The sequence below is a fragment of the Carya illinoinensis genome, chromosome 6 (genome assembly GCF_018687715.1).
Source record: "Carya illinoinensis cultivar Pawnee chromosome 6, C.illinoinensisPawnee_v1, whole genome shotgun sequence".
Taxonomy (NCBI): domain Eukaryota; kingdom Viridiplantae; phylum Streptophyta; class Magnoliopsida; order Fagales; family Juglandaceae; genus Carya; species Carya illinoinensis.
In genome coordinates, this window is record NC_056757.1 from 7538261 (window position 1) to 7544260 (window position 6000).

Consider the following 6000-nt stretch of genomic DNA (forward strand, 5'->3'; position numbering starts at 1 on the left):
GCAACAACTTGAAGATTTTAAACTCATGTATAATCACATTCCAATCAAATGTGATAATACAAGTGCTATAAATCTTTCAAAGAACCCAATACAACATTCTAGAACTAAGCATATTGAAATAAGGTATCATTTTCTTCGAGATCATGTGCAAAAAGGTGATATAATGTTAGAGTTCACAAACACACACGATTAGTTAGCAGATATTTTCACAAAACCTTTACCAGAAGATAGATTATGTATGATCAGAAGAGAAATAGGTATGATGCATGCTATGAATATCTCTTAAAAGATAGACCAGAGTCAATAAAAATAGAGATAGATTTTTTTTTAATACTTTTACATAAATTTGAGATTCTTAGCCTCATGTTTGAGACGCTCATTCTCTTCATACAATATCATGTCATTCTTATTCATGGGAACCGGCAAGCGGAATGAAGAATCTAATAAAGATTTCAACTGTTTATTCTTCTGCCGAATGATTCCTTCCCTTGTGTGAGACTCTTGAACAATTTGTTGAAGTACAATAATTTGTTCTTTGAGCTTTTCAACTTCGTGATTTTTGGCTTGTAGCCGCTGAGAAAAAGCCACAATAGAGGAAGAGTAGCGAGTCCCAAGACTCACCAAGTCATAAATAGCATCAGAATCTGACTTATTAGTCAGATTATTATTTTCTTGCTGCAACATGGCACCAATGGTAGCTGCAGAAAGAACAGGAGGTTGAGATGCAGAATGCCTCATGGATGGATCTAGAGAAATGTTAGAAGAATGAGCCATTGAGAAAAGAATAGAAGGCTTAAAACGAGAATGCTGAAGGAATGCAGATGAGTTATAGAGATGAGATGAAAACTTGATGCGGATTAGATGAACTTCAGGACTGATTTTATAGAGATAGCATAAAGAATAAGACAAACTATTTTCTCTTCAAATCTTATTTAGTCAAAAGAAATACAAGATATGCTGGACACACATTGTCAAAAGTTTTCTTACTAAGCCAGCGAGATTAACAGTAGATTGTCCCTATTTTTCTAGTAAACGATGAACCTCTGCTGTTATCTGCCGATGTTGACCTTGTATCTGAACCCTTTCTCGTTCCAGCTCTTCTATTCGTGGTTGCAGATCATGAGCATACCAATCTGCAAATTTTTTCAACTCTTGGTTTTCTTGCTTTAGCCTTTTATTCTCACTATCCTTATTAGCAAGCTTCTGTCGTAACTCAGATATTTGCATGTTAAGATGATCAATCTCACTCACCCTCGCCATTAACCTTCGAGACATGATCGTAACAGAGGCAGCATATTGATTACTGAGCATTCTTGATTCTGCAATAATCTCAGAATCAGCCTTACTAGAAAAACGGTTCACTGCTCCTATCATGGTATTGACGGCCTCAGGAGAGAAGATTGATGATTGATGCGTCAAGGGTTCCTGATTCAAGTCTGGAACATTAGTGGAAGAGAATTGCTCAGCCATTCTATCGTTGTGGAAAAACAGAACTCAGGTCAAGAAGTGATTATTTTTTTGGCATCCGATAGATGAAAATGATCATTTTTTTATAGAAACTCGGAGCCTTCAATCCCGTTTGTCAACAACATCAGGCGATTGTTTAAATCTTCAGCCGTATTAAATTCATAGAGTTAGGCCTCGAGGCTTTGCAGCACTTGTCGGGTCACGGACGGCTCCATTTTTCAACTATCTACAGTGACTATTAAACGCATCGTTTTCTTCAGTCCATTTTCTTGTTGCGGATCCTTTTTAATGATGCCAAAAGGGGGAGAAGTGTTAGACTAGAACATTAACATTGCTAAACTTGTTATATATGCTTGGAATTATATTTATACTTTTGCTTGAAAAACTAACGCATATTTTCAGGGGGAGCTTAAGTATTAATATAGGTTTCAAGTTCTATCAAATATTTGTCATCATCAAAAAGGGGGAGATTGTTGAACTCAAGATTTCAAGTTTCATATGATTATAAATCTACACATGGATTTTGATGATAACAAATGAATTCAAAGAATAAAGAAGTCTCAAGCTCAAGTTGTCTACACAATGGAGTCAAGCACATCAAGGAAACAAGCATGAGCAAGAAGGGAACAAGTTCACATTAAAATTATAGAGTAATGTTGTAAATCTCTTCAAAATTCGAAATTAGGATTAATGCTCAAAATTAATATTTTATCATAAAGCATTAAAATACATTTTCCACATGTGCATGAATATTTTTGAAAATTAAATTTGAAAAGTTTGAAAGATGATTGATTGTCATCTTTTGCATGTGCATGCCTTGATTAAAGGGTTGAACTTTGAAAATATTAAAGATGATTGATTGTCATCTTTCACATGTGCATGTTTTATTTGAATATTTTCAAAAGTGATTGATGCTTTTTTAGACTTATACAAAAAGTAAAAGATTAGGTTTGAATTTTTTGAAAATGAAAGTGTGCTCATTTTGTCATATGCCAAAAGTAAAAGATTAGGTTTGATTTTTTTGAAAAAGTGAATGATGTTGTCTTTGACAATTGAGAAAGAAGAACCTTTTATTTGAATTCTTTGAAAAAATGAATGATGTTGTCTTTGACAATTGAAAAAGAAGAACCTTTTATTTGAATTTTTTGAAAAAGTGAATGATGTTGTCTTTGACATGTGAATCTTTTTAAATTTGAATATGAAGTCTCATATGCCTATAAATAGATCATTTGAGAGCTTCACATTCACAACACCAAGAGCATACAACATTCATTCAAAGCTTTCATTCTCTCTTCTCTAAACATTGAGCCTTAATCCTTGTTCATTTTGAGAGATATAGCTTGCGCTGTATTGTTCTTATTTCACTCGTTGAGGAGTGTTTTCTGATAACCTACCCACTATCAGCTTTTGTATCAGAAAAAGAGTGTGTATAACCCTTGTGTGTGTAGAAAGTATTCTACACAGGGAATAGTTGAATCACCACGTGTAAGGTGATTGCAAGTGTAGAGGGTGTTCTACACGGATCCTTTGTAGCGGTGTTGTTCAAAGGTGTAATAGGTTTCTATCTCCACCTGAAGGAGGTTGAATAGTGAATTTGGGAATCCTCAAGGGGTAGCTTGAGGCGAGGACGTAGGCAGTGGGGCCGAACCTCGTTAACATACTGAGTTTGCTTCTCTCTTACCCTTACTCCTTATATTTATTGTTATTTCATATTTTGTTTATATTTTATATTATATATTTGATTTATAATTGTTATTTTTTTTAATACAACTCAATTCACCCCCCTCTTGTGTTAGTCATCTGGGCAACAGTATGGTAGAAAATGTAGACCACCTCTATATTGGAATGAAGTAGGGGAAAGTAAAGTAGTTGGACCAGAAGTCTTGCAAGAGATAAAGGACCAAGTACACCTGATTAAAGAAAGAATGAAAACAGCACAGAGTCAACAGAAGAGCTATGCTGATAATCGAAGAAGAAGCATAGATTTTAAAGTTGGAGATTGGGTCTATGTGAAGGTATCTCCTCTGAGAGGAGTAAGTCGTTTCGGAGTGAAAAGCAAGTTAAGTTTGAGATACGTGGGACCCTATGAGATAGTGGAGAAAGTAGGAGTAGTTGCGTATTGTTTGGAATTGCCAACTGAGTTCCATAGAATTCATAATGTTTTCCACGTGTCTTCTTTGAAGAAGAGTTTTGGGAATCAGACACCAATGATAGTGGATCTCAATAGTATACCTTTATAATTCAACTTGACCTATGAAGAGAAGCCGATACAAATTATTGACTGGAAAGATAAAGAGTTGCGGAATCGTAAGATCCCATTGGTCAAAGTACTTTGGCAAAATCATAATATTCAATAGGCGACTTGGGAGAAGGAAGTTGATATGCGAGCCAAGTACTCCCAGTTATTTGACATCTAAATTCAGTCTTGTAGAGTTGTTTTGGCTTCTGCTTAGTTGATATGTTGTAATTCACTTGTACGCGACTGATTATATCAAATGTTGTACTTCTTTGTTTGGATATCAATAAAGTATATGTGTTTCCTTAACTCTTGGTTTGCTACTTATTTCGATTTCGAGGACAAATTTTTTTTTTAGAAGGGGAGGTTATAACAGGCCTCTAGAAATTCAATGATGAAATTTCTATTGGCTTTAAGAATCTTGTAAAAATCTCATAAGTTTTCACAAATCTATTAATCGTATAGGTTTTATTCTAACTATATAGTTAGTGTTATTACTCATTATAGTATCAGAAGTGTGTTTTTGATTATTGGAGATAGTTAGAAAAGTTTTTAATTGGACACATGGAAAGATCTTAGCGACCTCACTCTTCCAAGTCTACTCTCCACCTTTAGAAAATAGCTTAAACTGATTTCGTGGATATTATTGAATAAGAGAGATCTACACTCAAATCTCGCTCTAACCTCATCCTCTTCCATATTTTCTTCATAAATACCTCCAACCACTCCCCACGAAATCATCTTCCTATACACCTTTCATTGAAAGAATACCAAACACTCTCGGACAGCTTTTAAGTATTATTTTGCACGCCCATTTCGAAACTTTTGTAGATATTTTATCATAAAGTCTCATTCATACAAGTTATTCCTTTTTTAGTCTAGTTTACGTGGATATATTATTTGTTTCATTTGAAGATCATTTGGTCAGTCAAATATTGTTTAAACTCTAGAAAAGTCATTCTAGGAGATAAATTGGAGAATATGTTATAGTTTGGAGTTTTTGACCAAGTTAATGGATAGATATTGGTTCGAAATTTTTATGGAATATTGTTAACATGTGTATATAATTATTGGTGATTGATTGTTGTATGATTAATGTTTTGATGAAAAATTTTCTTAAATCTAAAAACTTAGAAACTGGAAGAGAAAAAACAGTTTCTGTTTTGAGAAAGTTTAAATCTTTGGTGGTCTAAACCTATTCCAATGGTCTTGATAATTTTATTAGAGGATCCTAAACCTCTTATATACATGTTATAATATTATTTTGAATATATTTGATATTATTTTCAAAGATATGAAATTTTATGCAAAGAAATATTTGGATAGGCTAAAGTGTGGATGTTCTTGGCTAAATTTATGTTTTGGTTAATTTTTAACCATGTGATTTTGAATTAGAAGCTTATATATGTTTTAAGACATTTTTTTAAATCATGTGATAGTTTGGTTTGAAAATCACATCTTAATAAGTCATAGATCAAAAGGTTGATCAAAACAAGTTAGAAACAAAAAAATTAAAAGAAATAGCATATGGGAACTTCGGCTTTATGAAGTTTTAATAATTGTGATTAGTTTTAAATTTTTCTAAATTTATATTTAAGTTTAAGATAAAATTCACAAGGGACATGTAAATTTTGGTGACTTTTAGATTAGCATGCAAAACCCTTAAGTTATGGGTAAAATGGTCATTTTCTCACATATAGAGGGTAAAATAAAAATGTTACTCTTAAGTTAGTATTTTTCCATATTTTAAATTATTAGTGATTTAGTTCTAACTTTTAGAATTACTAAATACAGTTCCTCGTGATCGCGCTTGAGCTTTTATAAGAAACGCGGAGATCAAGGTAAGTTAGCTTTTAACTTACTAGTAGTCTACTGTGTATGTGTGCTAAGTAAAGGAACTACAGTGTATGTATATGTGTTATCATATATGTCATGCCATGCTAAGTTAACACTGTTGAACCCAAGGTTTCAAGTTTTGTATAATTATATATCTACACATGGATTTTGATGATAACAAATGAATTCAAAGAATAAAAGAGTCTCAAACTCAAGTTGTCTACACAATGAAGTCAAGCACATCAAGAAAATAAGCATGAGTAAGAAAGGAATAAGTTCACATTAAAGTTATAGAGTAATGTTGTAAATCTCTTAAAAATTCGAAATTAGGATTAAGGTTCAAAATTAATATTTTATCCTAAAACATTAAAATTCATTTTCCACGTGTGCATGAATATTTTGAAAATTAAATTTGAAAGATTTGAAAGATGATTGATTGTCATGTTTCACATGTGCATACC